The sequence below is a fragment of the Lutra lutra genome, chromosome 17 (genome assembly GCF_902655055.1).
Source record: "Lutra lutra chromosome 17, mLutLut1.2, whole genome shotgun sequence".
NCBI lineage: Eukaryota > Metazoa > Chordata > Mammalia > Carnivora > Mustelidae > Lutra > Lutra lutra.
The window spans coordinates 51,519,834-51,545,496 of NC_062294.1; the positions used below are offsets into that span (position 1 = coordinate 51,519,834).

Here is a 25,663-nt window from a genome sequence, read left to right on the forward strand (position 1 = left end):
CCTTCCAGAAACGGGATAGGGTTCTCCTGGTGGCCCAGGTCCTAGACAGAGTCAGCAGGTAGCAGAAGCTGAAGGAAGCGGGTCCCCTCACAGGGGGAGATTTTAAGCCCAGGCTGGGAATGATGTCATTTGTGGTGGCCTGGATCTCAGAGGGTAATCCTGGCCCCTGGTGGGGGACTTGACTGGACGCCAGGAGGTGACATTGGCTGGGAGGGGGAGGGGCCCCCCTGTCTGCCTAATCCCCTCCCCTCCTCCCTGCAACATCTTGGCAATTAGGGCCGATGGGGATGGGAAGCCCCAGCTCCTGCCTGAGACCAGGAGCCCCCACTCTTCAGGGAAATTCTTCCTAAGGTCTAACTGGTGTCCCTCCCACTTTGGCGTCCCACCAAAGAGGAAGGAGAGAAGTGCAGGGTATTCCTGAGAGATGCTTTGAAAAATAAGGGGTACAGGGCTTTCTGCCTCCCCTCCTGGGCCACCCTTTGTCTCCCGAACATTCTGTCTGTGGACTAATTCAGACCTGTCTGGCTCCATTGTTCGTGGCTTCTGCCTCAGTTTCCCCTTTTCTCTCTTTGAGCCTCGGACTCTATCACTCTGGTCTCTGAACTGCCTCTGCTGGACATCAGCTTCTCCTCCTCCCTCTCTCCCTTCCTCCCTCCACACCACTGGTCTTTGTTTGGGAGCTCTGTGCCTCAGCTTCTCTCTTCCTTGGGCCTCCGGCTATGCCACTCCTGCCCCTTTGCATGTGTGCCCCCTACCTCGCCCTCCAGCTCTGGGTCTCTCTGTCCCTGTCTCCCTGTCTGTCCACCTGTCCCTGCAACTCCAGCCAACCCCGTCCCTCTGGGCTTCTTTATCCAACCCCCCAAGTTCCAAGCTCTGGTCCTGTTTCTCTCTCTTTTTCTCCAACACCTCATCTGACGGTCGGATTCTCGTTTTCTTTCTCCCAACTTTCCCTCCAATTCTGCTTTCTCTTATCTTGGTAGTCTCTCTTGCTCTGTACTTCTGATTGTCTTTGTCTCCATCACCCTCCCTGGGTCTGTTCTATTTCACCGTACACCCGAGCGTGCACACGGGCGTGCACACAACCTCGCACAGTACATGCACGGGAGAGATGGTGGTAATCCTGCCTTGTGGCTGGGTCATTGTGTCTCACCATAAGGGGCTCTTTCTTTCTCCACCCCCAAGAACCCCCTGCCGGGGGGGGAGATTAAGGCCAGCAGCCTGGCTGGGGAATCAGGGCAGGTCTCATTAGCTTGAAGGGGGGGGTGGAGATGACAGGGAGAGAGGGAGGGGCTGTCTGACCCTCAGTGACCAGTCAGGAGGCTGCTGATGGGACAATCCAGTGCTGTTAACAGACCATCCTGGTCCTCCGGAGTAGGGAAGGAAAGGAGGCCGAGCAGGGACAGGGAGAGTCCTTACCGCCCCATGGGAGAAGAGTATCAGCTTCTCCACATCACCTCCTCCTGGGACTGGGCACCCATCTACCCATGGGAGCCCCCCCCAGGGTGGGAGGGTGTGCAGAGGTGTGTCTCAGAAGGTCATGCACATGGCCCTGGGGGCAACTGAGTCCAGATTCAGGCCTTTCTTCTTCTGAGCTGGATCCCTACCAGGAGAAGTCACTTTACTTCTCATCTCCACCCAGCCATCCAGGAAGAGATTTTGACATTTACCCTTGCCTGCTCCCTTTTTCCTCACAACTCACTGCCAATCCATCCCTAAATCCTGTCATCTCTTCTTTCAGCTAACTGCCCCTCTGCAAACATCAAAGCTCTGCTGGGAGATGTTCAAGGAGACCCAAGTCAAGAGTGAAATAAACCAGGGACAGGGAGAGCCCTTATTGTTAAGATCTGTCAATGCTTCTCAGACTAATCATTAGAGTCACAGCAATCCCAACCAAAACGTCTCAAAAGTGTGTTTTTGTAGAAACCGACAACCCGATTCAAAAATCTCTACGAAAATGTAAAGAATCTAGACTATCGAAATAATCTGGAAAAAAAAAAAAGCTGGAAACTTCTATTACCTGACTTCAGGACTTGCTGCAAAGCTACCGCAAACAAGGCAGCATGATACCACATAAGGACAAGCAAGTCAATTAAGGGGACAGAATACACACTTCAGAAAATGGTCAAAACTTCGTGGTCAACTGATTTTTGACAAAAATGCCAAAGCAAGTCTACAGGGAAGTCTTTTCAAGACATCATTTTGAGCAATCCAATGTCTACATAAGAAAAAAGAGAAGACAGAACCTCAATCACAAGACACAAAAACTAATTTGAGAGCCATCACAGTCCTAAACGTGAAAAATGAAAATAAAATGTTCCCAGTCGTGGAAAATAAATAAAAAAATAAAAACAGAGAAATGTGTTTCTTGACCCGAGGATAGGCAGAAGTCTTTTAAACAGGCCAGAGAAAGCAATCACCACGAAATAGAAAACTGGTAAGTTAGAGGTGATCAAACCTGGAAAACTCTGCTCTTCAAAAAACGTCATTGGGTACAAGAAAATGCTAGGCACAGCCTGTTAGGAAGCATTTGCAAAACATACAGGCTAGCAAAGACCTTACATCCAGAATACAGAAGACTCCTTCAACTCAGTAATCAGACCACGGGAAGAAGCACTTCATAAAAGATATCCTGATAGCCCATGAGCGCGCGCGCGCGCGCGCGCACACACACACACACACACACACACACACATTCTCGACATTGTCATCAGGAAAACACAAATTAAAACCACAATGGCATGCCACAACACGCCCACCAAAACGGTCAAGATGATAACACCCAGAGTGGAGAGGGGGTATGGACTGTGAAGTGGCCTGAAGGAAACTTTCCAGGCAGTGCAACATTGTGTTATCTCGAGAGGCACAGTGATGATCATGAGAGCACCAGTTTGTCCAAATGCAACAAACTGATCATTTAAAAATGGGTGTATTTTATCGACGTAAATCGTGCCTCAATTAAAAATAAATAAATAAATAAATAAATAAAGAGGATGAGGGAAATATCATTATCCCCCGAGTAACCTGTTCTCATTACCTGGACCACCGGAAGCAGGAGCGGGTTGCAGCAGGAGGCCCCGCCCCCAACGCTGAAGCCCCGCCCCTCCGCCGGCCCCGCCCCTATCCGCCCCCCCACACAAAGCTCCGCGGCCTGGGCTCAGCGTGGGAAGATCAAAGCCTCAACTCAGGCCAACACTCGAAGAAATCCCACCCTGTGCCCAGCTCTGTGCGATCTGGCTTCTAACCCCTCAGTCCCCTTCTGTCCCGCCGGCCTCTTCCTGTCCCCAAACAAGTCAAGCGCAGGAAAGGAGCCCAGAGGAGACTGGAGGTCATGAGGCCCCGACAGGGTCCAGGGTCGTGGGGCAGCCGGGGTTGACAGACCCTGGGGGAGATCAGACGGCCCCGGAGACAAAGGGAGAGAGAGGAGGGCTGTAAAGAGCAAATCAATATTCATTTGTTCAATGATTAAATGCCCGGAGAGATGTATAAAAGGAAAGAATCTCAGTGTTCTTCAAGGACTGCCCAGGCCCGCAGGACTGCAGCAGGAAGGAGTGGGTTCGACTGTGGGGGTCCCTCCCCCTGCACTCCGTAGCTCCCTAGCACACTCTCGCGGCTTTATTTTCTGCAAAACTCTTACCACCCTCTTGTCTCTCCTCTGCTCCTCTCAGAGGACGTTACCTCCAGGAGGGCTGGGACCTTGTCTGTCTGGGACAGTCCCAGCACACAGCAGGTACTCAATAAAGGAATGGATGAAGGGCCGAGTGAATGGCAAAGGGGCAGAGACACGCACACACAGGGCAGAGGTGGTGTCTGGTTTTACGGAAAGGAGAAAGACCTGGGATTTCCGCAGGAGTCAGTGAGGTCCGACTTGGGAGTGCCCAAGTGTCTGTGCATGCTTCGCACATCACGTTATTGCTGAGTTGGTTAGTTCAGGATCTAACTGTCCCTGAAACCCAGGTTTTCTCCATGTCCCGTGTTGGGCAAGGTGGCATCCACCCCAGCTCCTTGTTCCCACAGGATAGGGGAGCCTTCCGGTCTGCAGAGCAAGGGCGAACCCCGTGGAGCTCAAGGAATCTTCCCAGAACTGATGTACGGAGTCACTTGGGTCTGGGTTGAAAGCCCATCTTTCACTCAGTGCAGGGTCTGAGCAGTGGAGACTGGAGGTCCTCAAGCTTGTCAGCTGTCTGACTAGGGTGGGCACTTTCCTTCCCAACCCTGAGGCTCAGTCTCCCCCTCTATAAAATAGGCTTATCTCCTTGACCACCCCCAAAGTGGGTAGGAGCCTCCAGGCCTCACCTGTCAGAGCACCTGCTCAGATGGGAGGCTGGGCCCAGTGGCTGTTGATCATTGGGAACCTGGAGCACCAGGCTTGGGTTCCAGGGGTTGGTCCCCAGGGCAGAGAAAGTGGTCCCCCTTAGCCCATCCTTTGGGATTATGAACCATCACGTTGCTTTGAAATTTGCCCAGGTTGCAGAAGACTTAGCCATTTCAGAAGGGAAGATAGCCTTCCCTTCTGGCTATCCATCCATGCATGACCCAAGGCTCAGTTTCATCAGTCACCAGAAAATGGAAGTGAAAACCTCACAGCGATACCTCTGTGTCCCACCAGATGGCTATAATGAATGCCTGACAATTCTAAGCGTTGACTTGCACACAGCTGGTGAGCACTGGTGGAGTAAGTTACTCCAGCCCCTCTAGGAAACCACATGGCCATACCGTTAAAAGGTCAATGTGTGCCTATTATGTAACTCAGCCATTTCCATTCCTTGGTCCGTACCCAACAGGAACACAGGCTTATGTCATGAAGAAGATGAGAAGAACGTTTAGAGCACGTTGTCACAATAGCCCCAAACAGGAAGCACACTCAGAGACTATGGTATCGTCCCATTGACACCATTTACATCTGGCACCCCAGCTCTGTGGGGTTAGAAGTCAAGGTGATGGTTGCCATTGATGAGGGGAGGGAGAGCAGGTGGAGAGATATGAGAAAACTTTCTTGGGGGGACCTGGTGGTATCCATTTCTTATTCTTTTTTTTAAAGATTTATTTATTGGGAAGGGGAGAGGCAGAGGGAGAGGGAGAGAGAGAGAATCTCAAGCAGACCCCCACTGTGTGCAGAGCTTGATCTCACACCCCTGAGATCATGACCTGAGCTGACATCAAGAGTGAGATGCGCCCCTGGTTGGAACCATTTCTTGATCTGGGTGTTGCTAACTGAGCGTGTTCACTTTGTGAAGATTTTTAAAGATGTACTCTTCTTCACACATAAAAGAGACGTAGACAGATATGCATATGTGTGTTGCATGTATTATATTATATAACATAGATCGCATGACATTATACATTATAGGCACATCACATATTACATTTATCTGTGTGTGTATACATGAATGCACAGAACACACCTTGGGCCCCAACAGCAATGCCGGGTCCTAGGGACACAAGCCCTGTAGCAACTGGACCACAGGGACACACAGGGTTCTCAAAAGATGGGGTCCTTGAGGGATGTAGGGGTAAGGTGACCAACCAACCCAGTTTTCTTGGGACTGTCCTGTGTTAGCCCTGGAAGTTTCATATCCCAGGGACCCCTGAACCCAGGGAAATGGGGTGAGTTGCCCCCATACTTTGCAGAGGGGATGTTGACCAAGCTCAGGGGTAGATTTCAATATGACGGCTGGACCCGTCGGGGTGGTGTGCCTGCTGGATGCATGGACGGCTCTGGAAGGAGGGTTCTCAACGCTAGCCTTCCTGGGAGGAACACGGAGACTGAGAGAGAGGAGTGCCTGGCCCACAGATACTCAGCTAACAATGAAGAGACACAATATCTGGGCCTTGGCTGGTTTGCCATCAAAACTGTGCCTGGGGTGCCTGGATGGCTCAGAGGGTTAAGCGTTTGCCTTCAGCTCAGGTCATGATCTCAAGGTCCTGGGATCGAGCCCCGAGTTGGTCTCTCTCCTCAGCAGAGAGCCTGCTTTCCTTCCTCTCTCTGCCTGCCTCTCTGCCTACTTGTAATTTCTCTCTCTGTGTGTCAAATAAACAAAATCTTTAAAAACAAAAACCTGTGCCTGGGTCTGAACAGGGTTTTCATGGAGGATGGACATACCCCAGGATCCTGTCCGGCTCCCGAAAGTTACCAAAGATACTGGTTATGTCAGTTGCGCTTTTACTGTATTAGGCATTAAAACTGAGGAATTTTTTTAAAATATTTTAAATGCTTTTCAATTTACTTAAAATGTATTTTTTAAATAAATAAAATATATTTAAAATTCTGTGTTAAAAATTTTTTTTGATGATTTCCTTGGACACCGCAAAGCTGCGTGATGCCCCATGTCAGAGGCAGACCTCAGGGCTCTACATAGATTCCTGACGGGTCGGAGCCTTTCAGAACATTCCCAGGTCATCTCTGAGGGCCCTGGTCCAATGTCCCCAGACCTCCATACCTATACCCCCTTCCGGGTCTCCAGAACCCCCTGTTACTTCCAAAGGGACAGAGAAGGGAGAGTGGATAGGAGGAGATCAGGAAATAGGTTCATGATAAATATTTAAAATAAAAAATGTTGGCCTCCTCCTAACCCTTTTAATACAGTTTCCTAAACACTGCAGGTGCCTCTCTCTGTTCTCCTCTCCCTGCTCTGTCCACCCCCAGGCTCCTCATCTCCTCTGCTGCCCCCCTGTGGCCATCCTGGTCCCTGGGTCTCCCCAGCAGCAGGCTCTCTGACCCTGTCCGGGTCCCCATTTAGCAAATGCTCCAATCCTCTTAGGCCGGGCAGGTCTCAGCAGAGCAGAGAGAGAATTAGATCAGATTTGGGGGAGGGAAGGGGGGACACGTGACAGGCCGTGGGGGGAGGCCGGACAGCCTGTCCAGATAGAATGAAAACTCCTTCTGCTTCTCTGAAACCCCACGAGGTCTGAGACCTCTCACACACTGAGCTCCCCGTGCCTAGAAAGTGTTTTCCCCACCTTTGGCTCTCACCTTCATGGTCAGCGTGTAACCTAAGACTTCTGTCTACATTTCCAGATCTCGCCTGCCCATAGAGACCCTATTTTCTCTGCCAGAATTATTAATTCCTGGCATGTGTGTTTTTAGGGACAGAAGTTGGCTGCCCTCAGCCACCGCATCCCCTCTGTCCTTTCATACACAGCAGCACGGACAGCGGTTAGACTACAAAAGGGTTTTCAGAGCAGAGGAGCAAGTCGCTCCCCAGGACAGTCAGTTCCTTTAAGCATCTGATGAAGGTTCTGGTCCTCTTCCCAAAGACACCATTCTGTAGAGACACCCCCGCCCCAGAAACTCACGAGCCACATTCTTTCTGGAACCTTCTGAACAGGGAAGGGCAAGACATCAAGAACTTGTGGGGACAGACGGCTGTCTGATCAGGGAACCAGCACTACGTTCCTCTTCCCACATACCTAGCACTTGGCTGGGGATTTTTGGAACTCTCCCCCCACCTGAATAGATGCGGACCCTTATCACAGTCTCTCCCTGTAAAGCTCAGATACAAGTTGACTTTTTTTTTTTTAAAGAACCCAACATGGGGCTTGAATCACGACCCTGAGATTATGACCCAAGCTGAGATCAAGAGTCAGACACCTAACCAACTGAGCCACCCAGACACCCCAGATGTGGCTCTTGACTCAGGGTCATGAGTTCGACCCTCGTGTTGGGTGTAAAGATTACTTAAAAATAAAATCTTAAATGTCTTTATGCTTAGTGACATTATGCTTAGTGAATAAGCCAGACACGGAAGGACAAATATCACACGATTCTACTTATATGATTTACTTAGTCAAATTCAAAGGGACGGAGAATGGATTGGACATTACCAGGGGCGGAGGGAGGGCAGAAGGAGGAGTTCTTGTTTCTGCCCGGGGGAGGACGAAAACGTTTTTTAAGTATGGGCAGTGGTGATGGTTACACAATATTGTAACCATTTTAATATTGTGATTGTACTTAATGCCACTAAATTGTATACTTACGAATGGTTAAAATGACAAATATCACGTATTATATATATATATATAGAGAGAGAGAGAGAGAGAGAGAGAACCACAATTTTTTTTAAGATTTTATTTATTTATTTGACAGACAGAGATCACAAATAGGCGGAGAGGCAGGCAGAGAGGGGTGGGGAAGCAGGCTCCCTGCCAAGCAGAGAGCCCGATGCGGGGCTCCATCCCAGAACCCTGAGATCATGACTTGAGCCAAAGGCAGGGGCTTAACCCACTGAGCTACCCAGGTGCCCCTCCTTCATTTCTTTTAAAAATGAAAGAGAAGTTGGCCTTGGGTCACATCTTCTACACCAAGGAAACTGCTAGATGCCCACTGTGGACAGCAGAGCCATTGACTTGGTGACCTGTGGGTTCCTACCTGGCCAAGGAGAAAAAGATGTCCAATTAAGGCAGAATCTTGCCAGAAAGGAAGGGGCACGAATGTCCACTTACGGTAGAATGCCCCGTGAGACACTCAGGCAAACCTCAAATAAGAACGTTTTGTTTTCCCTCATTTTGTGTCTGGTCCCCCATCCTACTTACCCTTCATCTCCCGCTCATGAAAATAACAGGCCTCCCCCAGACCTGAGCCTTGTAATCTGTGTTCTCCCCGGACTCCAGTCCTGAGCAGACCCGGCGCCAGGGAGGAGCTCGTCTGGTGCGGAGATGTGGGTCTGTGTCATTGGAGGGGCTTGTCCCCACCCGAGCTCCCGAGTCCGCACACGGAGCAGCCCCCTTCACTCATTCACTAGGAGGAAGGGGCAGCCGTCCACCCGCACCCCTGGCGGCCTCCATCCCATAGGAAAACCAGCAGGAACCCCAAACCAGCATCGGGGCCAGCATGTCTGAGTTCCCCTCTGTCCAGGACTCGGGGCCATTTAGAGAAGGAACCAGAAGGCGAGAGTGGTGTTGTGGGGCAAGGAGAGAGGCTGCTGGACCAAGCAGGAAGGACAGGATGGAGACTGGACAGGGAAGCGGGTGACTGGGGCTCCCAGGACTGGGAAGGGATGGGATGACCCCAGGGCGCTGGCTGCAGGGGCCCTTTCCTGCGACGGGGATCCCACATGATGGGCAACGTGGGGTTCCCCTGGGCGAGAGCCCCCGAGGGTGGGACCCAGGCTGGGTGTTCTCGGAAGTCCCAGCCCCCAGCCCCGCTCCCACCCACAGGGTGGAAAGGATCAGTCACTCCCTGCGATTCCCGCAGGGGCGGGCCAAGGGGGGCTGAGTAAGGGAGAGTCCCGGGACCCTCAGGCTGGGTGTGAGTGGGCACCGCTGGCGGGTGGGATTTAAGCCCCGGGTGCTGGGGACAGAGCCTCGCACACAGGCCGCCGGGGAGCGAGGAGAGCGGAGGATGATGGCGCCAGGCCCTCCCGCAGGTGCGCCTGGGCCTGCCTGAGGGGCCAGAGCCGGGGCCAGGCTGGGGAGGCCCCCCGCCCGGGCAGGGGGTCCCACACTGTGCTGTGGGGACTTCTGTGGGGTTGGGACTGGACTTAAGTTCTTGGGGGTGGGCTGAGCAGAGGGCCCGGGGCGCAGTCGCCCCCTCACAAGTGTGAGCGAGGCTCGGGCCCTTCGAGGGAGGAGCCGGGGGGCAGGTGGGGGTGGGAGCCCGCCTGAGCCTGCGACGCCCACCCTGCCCGCCTTCCATGGCTGCGGGCCCCGGAATCACTAGACGGGACCTGTAATCGGGCCCGTTTCAAGGACGGGGACACCGAGGCCCGGACACGCGCAGGGACTTGGGCCGGCAGCGGGAGAGCCTGGGCCGGAGCCCGCAGGGCGTCTGGTCCACGCGCCGCCGCCCACCCGCAGCTGCGCCTCGCGCCCCGGCCCGAGCCTCCCACCTGCTCCCGGGGCGGCCCAGGCAGGGGAGGGGCGGCGGCGGGCTGGGGGCTCTCTCCGAGGCTCGTCTGACCCTGGGTCCTTTGCTCAGGGCCCCCCGCGCCCCAAAGGCTCCCGAGGCCCCGGAAGAAGCGCACGGTGTACCTCAAGGCGCAGCTGCGGGAGCTGAGGAGACATTTCGCGAGGAACCGCTACCCCAGCCGCCAGGAGCGTCTGGCCCTGGCCGCCAGGCTCCACCTGGACGAACAGCAAATTCGGGTAGGACCCCCGCGCCCCCAGGTCCCCAGGGTTCAGGAGATCTACTGGGAAGGTGGCACTTGGTGGGGTCTGGGCCCTCCCCCGCGCCCGCTGAGCAGACTGAGGCCAGAGGCTCCCACGCGGCTAACAAGGGGCCCCCGTGTAGAAGCGGGGCCGGACCCCAAGTTCAGCTCAACCCCTGTGCTGTCCAAACCCGCCGACGTGATCCTGCCCGGACTGAAGCCGCGGGGCTGGGCCTTAAGGCACCAGCGTTCAGGGCCTCGGTGAAGCCCTGCCCTGGGGTGCGGGGTGCCCACGCCCTGCCCCTGCTGCCCTCTGCAGCCGCCCCTGTAGCTTCCTGCACCCCACATCCCAGGGGCCTCGATTTGGACCTGGGGCCATAGGGAGCAGTGTGAGGCCTGGTTTTTTTCTCCCGAGCAACCGCACCCCTGGCCAGAGCCAAGCCCTTTTTCACACCTCCTCCTTGTCCCCTCTGTCCCTCCCTCCAGGTGGGCCAAGCTCCCAGGCTTCAGCGACTGCCCAAAGGGTGAGGTCTGGGACCCCCAGCTGCACTGAGGGGCCATGGAGTCCCCGCATCTGTCCCTGTCCCCTTCCCTGTCCCCACCCGAGCCCCAGGCCCTGCTTGCTTGGCGTTCCCAGGGATCCCAGGCGTCTCCAGCGTGGCTGGGCACAGTCCACGAGGGTCTCCCAGGCAGCAGAGCCCAGCGTCTCTAGCCTCCGCCTGCCCAGTGGGACCCAGAGCGGGGCTCCCCGAGGCGTGTCCCCTCTGCCCACACCCCCATCCCAGCCCCGGACCCAGCCAGGCCTCAGAACCCCTTCGCCTCAGACTTCTCTCTAGACCCCGTCCTGGCCCCCGATTTCACAGCGCCCCCTCTTACCCAAGACCCCTTGGAGGAACCCTCTCTCTTTCCCTTTGATGTCCAGATCCCAAGAGGGAGATGACACCTCCCGTGCCCGCCTCCCCACCCCCCAGAGGACAAGTGACTCAGATGCTGTTACTGGATACATAGGGCAATCTGTCCCCATGGAGTCCTGCAGTTCCCACGGGGTCAGAGGGGACTAGGGGGTCCGCTGGCTTCGTGCACCATCTCCACGTGAGCGGGGACAGCGGTGTCGGGTCAGGCTGCACCCCGGATTACTCCCTCTCCACGGGACCACCCTCCCCACCCCGTTCATGCCACCCTCTGAGGTGGGATATTGTGTCCACTGTGGTCCCCGCAGGTCATGCTGTTGTGTGTCCCCACTGGTACTCAGGGGCCCCCCGTGGGCATTTCTCCGGGCTCCCAGGTGTCCCACGGGACCTCTGCTTCAGAGATGCTCTGAGATCTTACTAAAGTTCTCAAGCAGCCTTGTGGGGGAATTTAATCAAAATTGCATGAAACCCGTCATGGTTTGGGGATGAACTGACGTCCTTACCATACCAGCGCTCCAATCAATGGACAGTATTTATTCCTTCATTTGGTTGTTTACAAAGACTCACCACCAAATGTTCCTGTTTATCCGCAGAGGTCTTACACACGTCTTTCTGGGGGTATAGTTGTAGTGTCTTATCTCTTATGCCTGACTTTTTAGATGATAATTGAACATTTTATTTTTCTGATCTGTTTGTCCTATATAGAGGGTTCGGCTGGTTTATTTACTATGTATCCAGGAACCTGGTTCGGGGCTTTTAATTCTAATGACTTAATCTGGATCTTGTTTGGGGGATTGATACTTTGAAAATTAATAGAGCTCATGGTCCTCTTGGAAACGCTTTTTCTCCTGCAGAGTCAGCTAGAGTTATGCCCTTTTTTGACCTTCTCAACCACCCCCCACAACACTCCAGGAGAACCCCTCACCCCTTCTCTCGGCTTCTTTGTCTCCTCCCCCCCCCCCCCCCCCCGCCCCATGGCCATCTTGGTCCCTGGGTCTCCCCACAGCTGTTTCTCTAACCCTGTCCTGGTCCCATTTAGCAAATACTCCAATCCTCTTAAGCCGGGAGGGCCTCAGCAGAGCAGAGAGAGAATTAGATCAGATTTGGGGGAGGGACGCTCACGTGACCGTGTCTGTGGATGGGGGGAAGGGGAAAGGGGAGAAGTGTGTGTGTCAGGCTTGGAGTAGGAGAGAGAGAGAGAGAGTGTGTGTGTGTGTGTGTGTGTGTATGGTGCGAATGTGGAGATACCGCCGGGAAGTACTGAAAGCCGGTCCTTATCTGACAGACCCTGCTAAGGATGTACACACAAACTGCCAAAACCCCACCCCAGTTGTCCCTGGGAGATATCTAATTTTGCATCTATCCCAGGAGAGGGAGCTGAGATCAGGAGCATCCCTGAAGCCTTCTGTGGAGCCGGGGCAGGGGGCGGGGGGTGGGGTGGGAAGCGAGGTTGGGGGGTCAGATGAGCTTCAGACTCACACCCTGGTCAGGGGGAGGGAGGCTGCTGACCCTGGGAACCGCCAGGCACCAAACGGCCACCACGGAATGGCAAACGGACGGATTTTCTAACATCGGAGACAGTTCTCTTTTGCCTTGACCTGCTGCACAGGACCTGAGCAGATTAAGTAGCACAGATCCCTCCCTACTCACCTTTCTAATTACATTTCACCTCTTACCTAAACAGCCCCAGCCCCCCTGCCCCCTCTGAATCCAAGAACCTTTGTTATCCCCCAGGAAACTTTCCTGGGTTTCATCGGGACCATCCCTGAGGGAAGCATCTGGACCTTCTGCTCAGCTCAGGAAGGAGGGGAGGGGGTGGTAACTTCTCAAAGGCAGGTCTTGGGACTCCCCTATATCTGTATCCCTCAAAGCAGTAACCAGAGCAAGAATTAGTCTGTTTTCCAACCTGTAGCAAAATACATACATACATACATACATACATACATACATACATACGATGGCACGTGGATCGCTCAATCACATGGCCAGCCAACACTGTTGATCTGGAGGAACCCATGGTGATCCCTATGATCCAGAGGGCTCCCTCTTTGGTACAAGGTCTGCTGGCATCCATGGCATCAGTGGTAGAGGTAAGACTCTACTGTGCACCCCAATGTTCATAGCAGCAAGGTCCACGATAGCCAAACTGTGGAAGGAGCCAAGATGCCCTTCAACAGACGAATGGATAAAGAAGATGTGGTCCATATACACAATGGAATATTCCTCAGCCATCAGAAAGGATGAATACCCAAATTTTGCATCAACCTGGGTGGGACTGGAGGGGATTATGCTGAGTGAAGTAAGTCAAGCAGAGAGAGTCAATTATCATATGGTTTCACTAACTTGTGGAGCATAAGGAATAGCATGGAGGACATTAGGAGAAGGAAAGGAAGTGAAGGGGGGTGGAGATCAGAGGGGGAGATGAACCATGAGAGACTGTGGACTCCGAGAAACAAACTGAGGGTTTTGGAGGGGAGGGGTGACCCCAGTGGTGGGTATTAAGGAGGGCACGGATTGCAGGGAGCACTGGGTGTTATACATAAACGATGAATCATGGAACACTACATCACCCTTTTTGCTAAAATCCATCTAAAAAAAGTCAAGTGCCACAAAAAAGAAAGGTTTTTAAGGGTAGTTGTTTTTATAGTAAGCAAACACAGTATCCACCAATGATTTTGCTTGTAAAAAATTAAAGCCTTCCCCCCCCTTTTTTTTAGTCTTTGCCTAAAATTCCTCTAGATAAGTGCCTAACAGGAAATACCTCCAAACTAGTGTAGCTTTAATATTGTCATGCTAAACAATGTGCTTGGAGACACAGGTCAGATCAAAGATGGGGTTCCTTCAGGGCCTCCTTTGGGGGAGTGGGGACAGAGAAACCTGTTGTGATGTCCTGAGACCACCAGGGGGCACCCATACACCGCCGCCTCTGAGCCAGGACCTTGGGCTGGATGGGAGAGAGGCTCTTAGTTTTTCCTGAGAGGAAAACAGGAAAAAGACAGAGGTAACATAATATTTGCTTCCATTCCTTAATTTAAAGCCAAAAAGCTAGAAAATACTAATTTGGCAAGGATTTGGAACCGTGGCTGGTTCGAATTTAAATCGGAGCAATCTCCTTGGAAATCAGTGGCCCGAAGTCACCAAATTGTAATGTGCACACATTTTAGGATCAGGCAATCCCAGTCCTTGGTGTGTACCCGAAAGAAACGTGCTCCAAGACATATACAGACAGATACAGTCAAAGGTGCATTAAGGATTATAAACCCAAGCGAGCAACTTCCCAATGCCCATCAGGAATAAAAAGGATAAAATAAGTTTGGGGGCATTTGTGCAATGAAATAGTGTTACATGAGCTCAAATATCAGGTGCATAATGACCACAAGTCAAGCGAGTCGGACATAGAATGTGACATTGAACTTATGGAGAGCATGGAACTTGCTGAGAGGCTGCCTGCTTTCCAGAGTGGCTTACGATTTTGCATTTCTGCTAGTGCTAGGGCTTGAAGTTTGTGCCCCTTTCAAATTCTTATCTAGAAAACCTAATGCCCCCAGTGATGGTTATTAGGAGGTGGGGGGCTTTTGGGAGCTGATTAGTTCAGGAGGGTGAATGGATTGATAACGAGTGGGCTCTTACAAGAAAGGTCCCAGAGAGCTAGCTCCCCCTCTTCTGCCCTGCTCAGACACAAGCAGAAGTCTACCCATCACCCCCTCCCCTGTCCCCACTAGAGGGCTCTCACTGGATCATGTTGGCACCCTGATCTCAGACCTCCAGCCTCCTGCACCATGAAAAATAAACTTCTGTTGTTCTGTTGTTTATAAGCCGCCTTGTCTTATAACTTACAACACTCGCCCAGTGTCTCAGTATGGTTTTATTTTTTTATTTTAAAAAATACTTTATTTATTTGAGAGAGAGCATGAGAGATCACAAGTGGGAAGGAGGGGTAGAGGGAGAAGCAGACACCCCACTGAGCAAGGAGCTTGACCTGGGGCTTGATCCCAGGACCCCCCGGATAACGACCTGAGATGAAGGTAGACACTTAACCGACTGAGCCACCAGGCGCCCCAGAAATTATCTGTTTCTTAGTATGACTGTCAGTTACGTGACGTGTTTAGTTTGTGAAAATTCACCTGTCTCTACACACGTCACCTATGTGCTTTATAAAATATACATATTAGTGGATAAATCAAGTGTGGTATAGCCATAAAATGGAATATTACTTGGCCATAAAAAAGAAGTGAACTATGGATATGTGTGCAACAAAGTGGATGAGCTTCAGAAACGTTCTTCTAGCTTTCGGTGCTGATAGCCCTCTCGCAAACATGGTAAACGTCCCTAAACTCGCTGGACTTTTCTGCAGGAAGTGTGACAAGCACCAACCCCACAAAGTGACACAGTACAAGAAAGGCAAAGATTCTCTTTATGCCCAGGGAAAGTGACATTATGACAGGAAACAGAGTGGCTATGTTGGGCAGACTAAGCTGATTTTCCGGAAAAAGGCTAACTCTATAAAGAATATTGTGCTGAGGTTTGAATGTGTTGAGCCCAATTGCAGATCTAAGAGAACGCTGGCTACTAAGAGATGCAAACATTTTGAACTGGGAGGAGATAAGAAGAAGAAGGGCCGAGTGATCCAGTTCTAAGTTTCATATTTTGTTATATTATGAAGACAATAAAACCTTGAAGTTATGTTCACTTCAAAAAAACAAACCCCAAAAACCACATTATTCTAAATGAAAGAAGCCAGACACAAAAAGTCACATGTTGATGATTCCACTTATATGAAACATCCAGAATGGGTCAATCCATAGGGACAGCAGAAGAAGATGAGTGGTGGCTGGGGGCTGGAGGAGAGGCAAGGGGGACTGTCTGCTTAATGGGTACAGGGTTTACTTCTGGGGGGTGAAAATGTTTTGGATCTCAGTAGAGGTGTCGTTTGTGCAATATCTCGATGACATTAAGTCCTACTGAATTGTTCACATTACAATGGGCAATTCTATGTCATAAATTTTGCCTCAAAAAAAATTCAAAGTGTATATTATACTTCAAAAAGTCCATGAGCAGAAGCTCGAGTCTCTGAGAACTTACTTAACTTACGAAAGATCATGCAGTTAGCCATTCAGCAGGATTTGGATCTGAAGCCAAGCTCTTCCCCACAAATGTCCCCTTAGCTCCCCACCCCACCACGGTCAGCATTGTACTGATTATCACTGAACACTGGCCATGACTTATTTTTTTTTTTTCAACAAAAGGAGTCATCCACAGGTTAGAGACACCAAATCTTTATTGTCATAATAATCAGGGAAATGATATATTCTGAGAGGCAACTGATGAGTCCTATAACTTCTGTCTCTTCAAGGACACGAAGACTCATTTAGAGACTGTGGAAGAAAAACAGAGGTTAGGATAGTATCAGTCTATCACCCTTCAAGACAGAATGATCAGTTGCCTCTCTGATGGGAGATCTGGTCTACCCAGAACTAACTAGCATGGATAAGTGGAACAGGAGAAAGACAGATGTGTTGTAAATCAGTGGCCATAGGAAGGTTTAAGACTTTCTCTCTCCCTCTGAAATTCAGTATGCCACTATTGATAGTTTTAGTTTCTTGATTATTTAACATAAATCACATAGTCTCCTATGTGAACAGATTCACCGAATTGGTTATTTTCAGTGATAAGAAAGTTAAAAACAGGCAGTCCAGTAATGTTGACAGAGGATAATTTTGAATAACCCAAAATGTAACACACACCCTCGAGATGTACATACCCTTTGACCTCGTGATTCCACTCAGTTATTCTAATAATAACTTTTAAAAAGCCAACCCTCGTACACTCACTTAAAAAGCAACGTGGAAGGTAACCATTGAAAACAAACAGGTTATACTCTCATAGAATAGTATATCTGTATTTTGAAATTTGGTGAAAGCATGAAGAAAAGGGAGGTAGCTTTATGAATTCAGGTGGAAAAATCACCATAATGTGTATATTTAAATGAAGATCAAGTATCAAGTCACAGGACAAAAGAAACGGTATTACTCATTCATGTTTTAAAGGACCTTGAAATTGTTATCTTTGTGTAAAGGCCTAGAATAAACCCAGAAGAACATGTCCTGAGCGGTTGGTTGGATTTCCCGCTGTGGAAGAGAGTAGGAAACAGAGCGATGTGAGCGGGACAGGGAAGGGGTAACGTTTTACCCATATTTACGTGCTGCCTCAATCTTAAGTGAGCAAGTGTTCATGCATCACTTGTGTAAATCAAAATCAGAATTTAAAAAATAAAAGTCAGGGGTGCCTGGGTGGCTCAGTCGGTTAAGCCTTTGGCTCAGGTCATGATCTCGATGGGCATCTTCTCGATGTCTGTTTCCAGATTCATAAAAAGGCAATTTTGGTGGGGAGAGAGGTAATGAGTGGAAAGCTCATAACTGAGCCTATCGTAGGGGCTCATTTAATGGGAACAGCTAGTAAGTGGTCTCTGCACAAAGCCTCATTAAGATGATGGGATTTAACACTGAGTTTGGGTATAACCTATCCCTTTGAGCCTTGTTTCCTCATTTCTCTGTGGGCATAAACACATGTCCGTAATTACTCCCTGAGGGCATCGTGAAGGTTGACTGAGACACTTTTGTACACTCAGTAAAAATCCTCACTGTAATACAAGAGCACGGAGATGAGTGAGCTCTTCGTGGTCTGTTGATCAGGCTCTTCTCCTTCTCGTGTCTTCTTTTCAATGGAAACTAGCCTCATTTCTTCGTCCTCATAGGGTCAAGGACAGATGTTCAATCCAGGGGCCAGCAAGCTAGAGCCCAGAGGCCAAATTCAACGGACTGTCTGTTGTTATGACCCATGAGCTATTGGTTTTCTTATTTTTAAGTGAATTTTAGCTAAAAATTGAAGTCAAAAGGGGATTGAAACTTTGTGGCCTCTGAAAATTATATGAGATTCAAATTTCAGGGTCTATAAATAAAATTTAATTGGAACAACCACGTTCATTTGTTTTTTATTGCCTGTGGCTACTTTTGTGCTACTGGGTAGAGTTGAGTATGTGAGAGACCATAAAACCTGCGAAGTCTAAAATACTTATGAATGGGCCCTTTACAGGAAATGTTTGCTGAGCTCCAATCTCATCCATTACTGAGTAATGTAAACCTCAACCTTCCCTTTTCATTAACCTAGAAAGTTCCCCACTTTAAGAGAACCCCCCCAACACAACACACACACACACACACACACACACACACACACACACACACACACACACACACAGCCTTCTTTCCCAGCCAACTTACCCAAAAGGAGAGCACTGCTTCCATTTCCCATCTCGGTTATAATTTTTTGTCAATGAGCACCAACTCCGATTCAAAACATAGCCATTCTTGGTGCATTCATAAAAGAGCTTTTTTCTGTAGAGGAAGGGGAAGGCACACTTGGGGGGATCTGCAGAGAAAGGAAGGAGCAGAAGCGGAAATATGAACATGGCAAATTTTGGGATCAACCATTACTAAACTCAAAACCCGTGCTTTGTCTCCCACATCCAGCTCTTTTCAAAGTGGTCAACACAGAGAACAGTCATTCAGACTCGGGTTTACCCAACATCAAAATCGCGCAGTCAGCTCCTATCAGTCGAATCTTGGATCCCTGGCATCCATCATAGCGATGCCCACCTTGCCCCGTGCAGTACCGCCATCTGCCTTGGAATTTCTTGTCGAGTGAGCACCAGTCATAATCACTGTGGAGGGAGATGCAGTTGTAGTATATGGAGTCGCCATACATAAATGGAAAGACACACGTACTGTTAACAAACTCTGGAAAAGAAGAAACATGCTGGTGTGGGGCAAGCTTACAATAGGAACTGACTTTCTAACGTCCATCCCAATGATCTGCACTACGCTGTCCACCCGCTGCCCTGTGTCCACATGGGGCTGGTCTCTCCAACTTGCCTTCCTGTATGTGGCACAAAATACCCATGAGCAGAGGACCCACACTTCATCTCCTAAGCCGAAATTCTGGAGTCTTTCTCATAGTCTCCTTTCTCCCTCTCTCTCAGAAAAGTAAAACTGTTAACTTGCCAGAATTGGCTCCTATGTATCTCGCGAAGCTATCTACTTCTCTCTGCACTTTCATCACTACCTTAGCATTGCATCTCGCCTTCACGATGACAATAACTGATTTCTGGAAGCTTCCAACCTATTTGCTCCATCCATCTCCACACTGTGGAGAGAAAGTCCATTCTCAAAGACCAGCCAGCCCCTGCCCCCAGCCTATTAAGACCAAACAGATCTTAGGATCAGAAGCAGCATTGAAATGGCTCACAATACTCTGCTCGCTCTTGGACTTGAAGCCTCACCTTGGACTTTCCTTCCTGTGTTCTCTCTGCTCACCCCTTGGTAGGTGTCCGGAGGGTGCCGCCATCTTTCTTGCCTTGGGGATTTACCGATGATTTTCTCTGCTTGGCAGGAAAACCACGCACCCTTTGCCTGTTTAACCCTCTTCTTAGGTTCAGCCTAGATGTGAATCTCCATGGAACCTTCTGGAACATCCAGACTGCACTAGATCCATTTGTATTGCACTCTCATACAGGTTCCCATTCCTTATGATTATTTAATGCATAATGACTTGTTCAGAGTCTTTCTCATTTGTTAGAAATGACCCCATGTATCTTATCCAAAGCTAGACCAGTGATATCAACTGATAGGGACTGGCACATGATAGAGACTTAATGAATAAATATTGGTTGACCCTTCATAAGCCTGAAGTAATTTTGACCCAGATTAATTTATTGCTATATGTTGCTTATATTTGCTATATATTATTTATATTTTTATTATATATATATTATAATATATATTATATATTGCTATATGTTACTTATATTGCTATATGTTATTTATATTTATTATTTAATTATGTTATTTATTAACAATTATATTAGCACCTTTGTTATGTTATTATTTAACCATGTTATTTGTCATTGTGAAATTCATTATTTAATATTTTAAATTATTTAACAATTTGTATACCATTAGTAATTGTTATGCTTATTATTATTTAGTTATTATTATGTAGTTACAGAATATAGCTTACTCTCTGCTAGATGCATTGGACATAGTTTACAAGCAATAATGCACGTGATGATATCCCCACATCAGTCCAGTGAACTGGGTATTGTCATGAGACTCTTGCGAAGGTCAGCTTTGGTCCTCAGCATGCGATCCCTACACCCAGAGACGCTGCAGCCTGCCAACTGCCCTGAAAACAGCTTCCTTCTGACTCCAAAGCCAAGAAGGCTGAAGGGCCACATTTTCCAGTATGTGCTCCAGGCTACGCTAGTTCAACCCCCAAACAAGTAATTGGTAACTGAAGCAATTAAGAAACCAACCAATCTTTTTGGACTCAAATGTCCCTTTCCCTGGCTTGACTACCCCACAAAGTGTTCCCACCTCTGCATTTCTCTCCCAAAACCCCCAATTTCATGTGTGTAGGTTAAAACTGAGTACCAGTCGTGTACAGGTGGAAATGGGCCACCTCTTTCAAGAACTGAGACCCTGAGGCAACATTAGCTAATGTGAGCAGGTAAGAGTTCCATGATTAACTTAAAAAGCAGATGCAGAAGATCACATGTAGGCTTCCATTTATATGAAATGTCCAGAAAAGACCAATCTCTAGAGACGGGAAGGAGACTGGTGGTTGCCTGTGTGTGGGGACGGGAATTTGGAGGGGGGTGACGGTGAATGGATCCAAGAGGTCTTCTTGGGGGTGATGAACATGTTCTAGAACTGGATTGTGGTGATGTTTATACGCCTCTGTAAATTTACTAAAAAAATCATTGAATGGTACACTTAAAATGGGTGAATTTTATCAATCTGGGATTTGGCTGTCATGACCAGGGAGGGCCTTTACAGCCAGAAGAATAACAGAAGAGCAAAATGGTGGGAAGTGCAAGGATCTCCAAGATCATGACATTGTTTCATGGGTGAGGCTAACATTTGAGACGCTAACAAATGAAGAGATATCTCCTTACCTAGAACCGGCGGGTGTAAATGGGTAATCAATTCTGAAAGTGAAAAGAAATGGATAAAATTTAGACCCAGCTCCTAAAACACTCCATTCCTAGACTAATGACTATTAGAGATTTTATTTTTTATATTATTATTATTTATTTGAGAGAGACTAAGAGAATGGGGAGGGTCAGAGGGAGAAGCAGACTCCCTGCCGAGTGGAGAACCTAACTTGGGACTGGATCCTGGACTCCAGGATCATGACCTGAGCCACTTAACCCACTGGGCCAACCAGGTGCCCAACTAATGACTATTAAAATACCTTGAAGTACATGTAGCCAGTTGTCCTCGTGTTGCAGAAATACCTAAGCTGTCACATTCTGGATGACTTAGGGTCTACTTCCTATGGGGGCAGGCTCTTGCCGAGTGGCTCTCCAAATGAGAACCTCTCCTAGGGCTGTTTTAGGTCAACTGAGGAGATGTCTCACATCTACCCAAGAAAGCCCCTTAACTTAACTCAGGTGTGAGCTCTGACTATCCCCAAGGTCTTTCTTGGAGTAAGTTCGAGGAAATCTAGTGTCATCCAGCTTCCACCCATTGGCTGAAATTCCACAAGTCTCAAGGTTGGAGGAAACGTTCTAGCTTTTGCCCACATGTCAACGTTTCAGGAAAACAACCTGTTTGCTCAGTGTACCCTCAATGCTGATTTGTTCTGTGTGTTTCACTTCTTGGAAAATTTTGCTCTTGTATCATCCCTGAGCCCATTGTAGGGAGTAAGGTTAGACCATAAAATCCAGGTTAGACCTTGCTAAAGGCTAGAAGGGAAATACAAAGTTTCATTACCCAATAACATTGACTAAGGTCTACTGCGCTATTGCCATGTTCCAGCTGTTCTCGTTAACTAAAACAGCCCTAGGAGAGGTTCTCACTGGGAGCTCTCTCTTTTTCCCCATTCCTCCAAAAGTTTACAGTTGAGAAAACAGGAAAAGAGAGAGTCACATGACCACCAACTGGTAGGAACCAGGTCCAAAGTCAAGAGGTCTGACTTCAGAGGCTGTGTTCTGACCATGATATTGATGCCATCTTGGAATTGCCACTTACCTGTGCAGGTGACCTGTGCAGGCAAGTGACTTACCTGTGCAATCCATGAACCTGACTTTGTCTCCGATACAACAATGCTCATTTGTAGGTTCGCATGAGACTCTAACTCAGGAGCTGCTGTGTGGTGCGTCTGGCACCAATGTTAGGGGATCACAGCCCTGCTCTTCAGAAAGAAGCTAACATGTCAACGATTTTGAAGGCATGGTTAAATAAATAGTCACTGGGGTAGTTTTCTAGGTGTCTACCTTCGTATTTAGCGCCTTATGCCAATTATCTCCTTGACACTGGTTGCTTACATGGCCCCTGAAAGATTGGGATTATTATTATATATTACATTTCTCGGTTACATATTGATAATGACCTCCATTTTGTAGATACACAAATGGAAGTGTAGAGAGGGAAATCACTGTCAAAACCATAAAACTGAATCGGTAGGTACTGGCGCTCCAGAAACTGAGCCTTTAAAATGATCCTGCCTCTGGGGGGGGGCGTTGTTTCTGTCCCCAAAACCCTTCTGGGAGCTGCCACAAAGCTGAGCCCCCCTCTGGGTACTGGTGGTGAGTTAGGATACTTTTAGCATAAAACCATGGGTGCTGAAGTTTCTGCTTTGTCGCAGTGCTCTCGGCTTGCCACAGAACCGCTAATGTTCGCCCACCTCTCATCTCTGTAATCCCCACAGCCTTCTCATTTTACACGTGAAAGAGCAGAGAGACACTTTCACCCAAACATTGGCTACAGTCAAAAATGTGTGCGGCCGGGGCTCATGTCCACCTTGGTCTTCTGGTTCCAAGGAATGGGCTATTTCTTGCAGACGCCGGTTCCCCCAGAAAACGTCCTTGGCCGTTCCCATCTACTGCTACGGCGGAACCCCACCAGATCCTTACAGATCATCTGTCACTGTGCTTTAGGTCACTATCACACTGCGCCTCCGGCCAAACATGACTACTTTTTACCATTTGATAAATGGTTTTGACCCCTCCCACCCGGTCCTCCTGGTCCGCCTCCAGCTAATGATGCTGACTGAGGACCACGGATACTGACTAAGGACCTACAGTGTGTCCCCTGTGTTTTGAGAAAGGGAAAAACACAGCCGCCCGACACCGGACACCCGAAACCCTGGCCCTCCACGGCTCCCTGTGCCACAGATTACCAACCACGCCTGTCCCCTGGGTGGCTGCTGCTTCTTGACCTACTGACCAAATCTTCCTCTTCGTGCTGGTCTGCCTTCCCCTCCGGGAGGGTTTGCCGACACCCAGACAGAATCCCCGCTCCCCCGCAGCATTCAACGGAGTCAGCCCGGGCTTCTCTGAACCAGCCCCCCCGCCCCATCTCCCAACCAGAGTCCAAACCCTGGAGCAGGTTCCAGCACCCTGGGCTTGGACAGCCGGGGGTGCCCCGCTCATGCGCAGTCTCCATGGCTCCGGAGGTGGGGTGGGGGAGGGGAATGGGAACCAATGCGGATCCGTCTGGCGTGGCGCAGGCAGGGCTCTTCCAGGGTTTTAATCCTTACCCCGCAGACGGCGACCTGAGATAAAGATCACTTGCTCTCTACTGCATTGGTCTGTTTTTTGGGGGGAGGTAATTTATACGGTTCAAACGGCAGCTGAGTTATCAAAGGGAGATCGTGAAAGAGAACTTTCCAAAGCAGCCCGTGATAAGTGTCTTCTTTCTCTTATTTCTGTTTATTATTTATTTATTTATTTTTGTGTGTTTTAATTGTGGTAAGAGCATTCTGCAGCAGATCTACCTTCTTAGCACAGTTTTAAGTCCGCATTACAGTCCTGCCAACAGCGGGCAGACGGTCCTCAGCCTACACCCACAGAACAGCAAGCTCCCCGGCTCCCTTCTCCCCAGCCTGGGCGTGCACCCCTCTGCACGGTGTTTCTGGGAGTCTGACAATCTCAGACACTTGATACAAGCGGAGCCCCCCACACCCTTTATTTTGCACCAGCTGTTATGCTGTAGCTCAAAGATCCCAGGGACCCGCGGTGGAATCCGTTTCCTGCCCTGCTCACTGCAACCGTTACATCCCAGGGGGTCTCCCCTTCTTGCCGTGACCCCTGCTCCCTCCTTCACCCACCTGCTTTCAGCCCACCCACACAGACAGCCAGGGATAGCCAGCTCACTGGACTCCTCATCACCTCCGGGCACCTGCAGACGGCCTGCCCCGGAGCCAGTGTTGCCTCTGGTTTATACTCTCGGCGTCTGCCCCTCCCACGGAGCTGCTCTCCTGGCACCTGGCACCCGGACTGACGCCACAGCAGGTTCTCGGAGCCCTATCTCGGGATGGGGGGGTGTGCATAGAAGAATCAGGAACATCCCCCTGAGAATGCGCTCTAGCACGTGCTTAGAGTGGGCTTCCTGCACCGGCTCCAGCCCCCTCACCTGCACAGGAGTCAGAAATGCTAATCCGTCGCCCCCCTTACCGCCGCCCTCCCTCCCCCCGCCCCCCAGTGCCACAATGCTCAAGTTTGGGAACCCCGGCTCTGGCTCAGCTCTGTAGCTTGCTTGATCCTTCCATATCCATTTCATACCATTTATTCCTTTAATTACTGTTTTTTTTAAGATTTTATTTTTCTGTTTATTTTGGAAAGAGAGAGAGAGAGCAAGCGAGCGAGGGCACAGGAGTGGAAGGGAGGAGCAGGGGGAGAGAGAGAATCTCAGACCAACTCAGCACTGAGCCCGAGCCCGAGCCCGGAGCCTAGCCCAGGGATGGAACTCATGACCCTAAGATCTTGACCTGAGCCGAAAAGAAGAGTCAGAAGCTTAATGACTGAGCCACGCAGGGGCCCCACATAAAGGACAGATGCTCACCCCAGTTCCCACGTGTGGGCGTGGCCCACGTTAGACCCCCTCTCCCAGCCACCCGCTCTGGAGGGATCTGGGAAGAGCGGAAGAGGCCCACACACTTTGCAAGGGAGGCAAGGGATGGAAAGGTGAGTACTGGTAAAGGGGGCGGGGGAGTCCTGGTGGACTCCCAGGGCAATCCAAGGTGAGGAACAAGACAAGCATCACCATGGCCAACCGTGGGGAAGGGAGGGCGCTCACCTCACCCTTTCGGGACCGTCTGTCTGAGCTAAGTTTTTCCCATGGTTACTTCACTCACTCACTGCCCCTTTGCAAGCACTGGGGGACCGGCTACTGGTGAGAAACACATCTGCCTTTTCCAAACAGAGATGAGAAAATGGAACTGGAGAAACTTTGATAAAAGCACGAAGCCCGGAGAAGCTGCGTTTCCCCCACCTAGCATGTGGGGTTTGCTTTTTCGCCTTTTGCTATTTTGCTAAAAGGGATGGAGCTGAACACAGCCTCTGACCGCTCTGCAACTAGAGAGGTCAGCTGGTAGGTAGTCCTGGGAAGCAACAGCGCTGCTCCAGGCTGGGAGGAGTCTCACATAGCTCCATGTCCTGGGACTCTTGTCCCTGGCTTGACAGCTGGGGAAACTGAGGCCAAAGTGGCAGAGCGCAGGTTCACTCCAGGCAGCCAGCTGAGTGACTCTGGAGAGTTCTTTTTGTTCTCTGAGCCTGTACTCCAGATCTCTGAAATGTTGGGGCTACATACATGCCATTGGAGAACCCAG

At 49.9% G+C, this 25,663-nt stretch overlaps 1 long non-coding RNA gene and 1 pseudogene across 1 annotated transcript; one reads left to right on the top strand and one right to left on the bottom strand.

Moving 5' to 3' along the window:
• The first annotated feature begins 15,301 nt into the window (after positions 1 to 15,301).
• On the top strand, positions 15,302 to 15,678 carry LOC125089497 (60S ribosomal protein L36a-like; annotated as a pseudogene).
• Positions 15,679 to 16,263: 585 nt separating this feature from the next.
• LOC125090021 (uncharacterized) lies at positions 16,264 to 25,384 on the bottom strand. Its single transcript, XR_007124138.1, has 5 exons — positions 25,132 to 25,384; positions 21,006 to 21,038; positions 18,649 to 18,713; positions 18,274 to 18,421; positions 16,264 to 16,368 (listed from the first exon to the last, which is right to left on the bottom strand). It is a non-coding gene; the product is annotated as an uncharacterized LOC125090021 (long non-coding RNA).
• Positions 25,385 to 25,663: the final 279 nt, after the last annotated feature.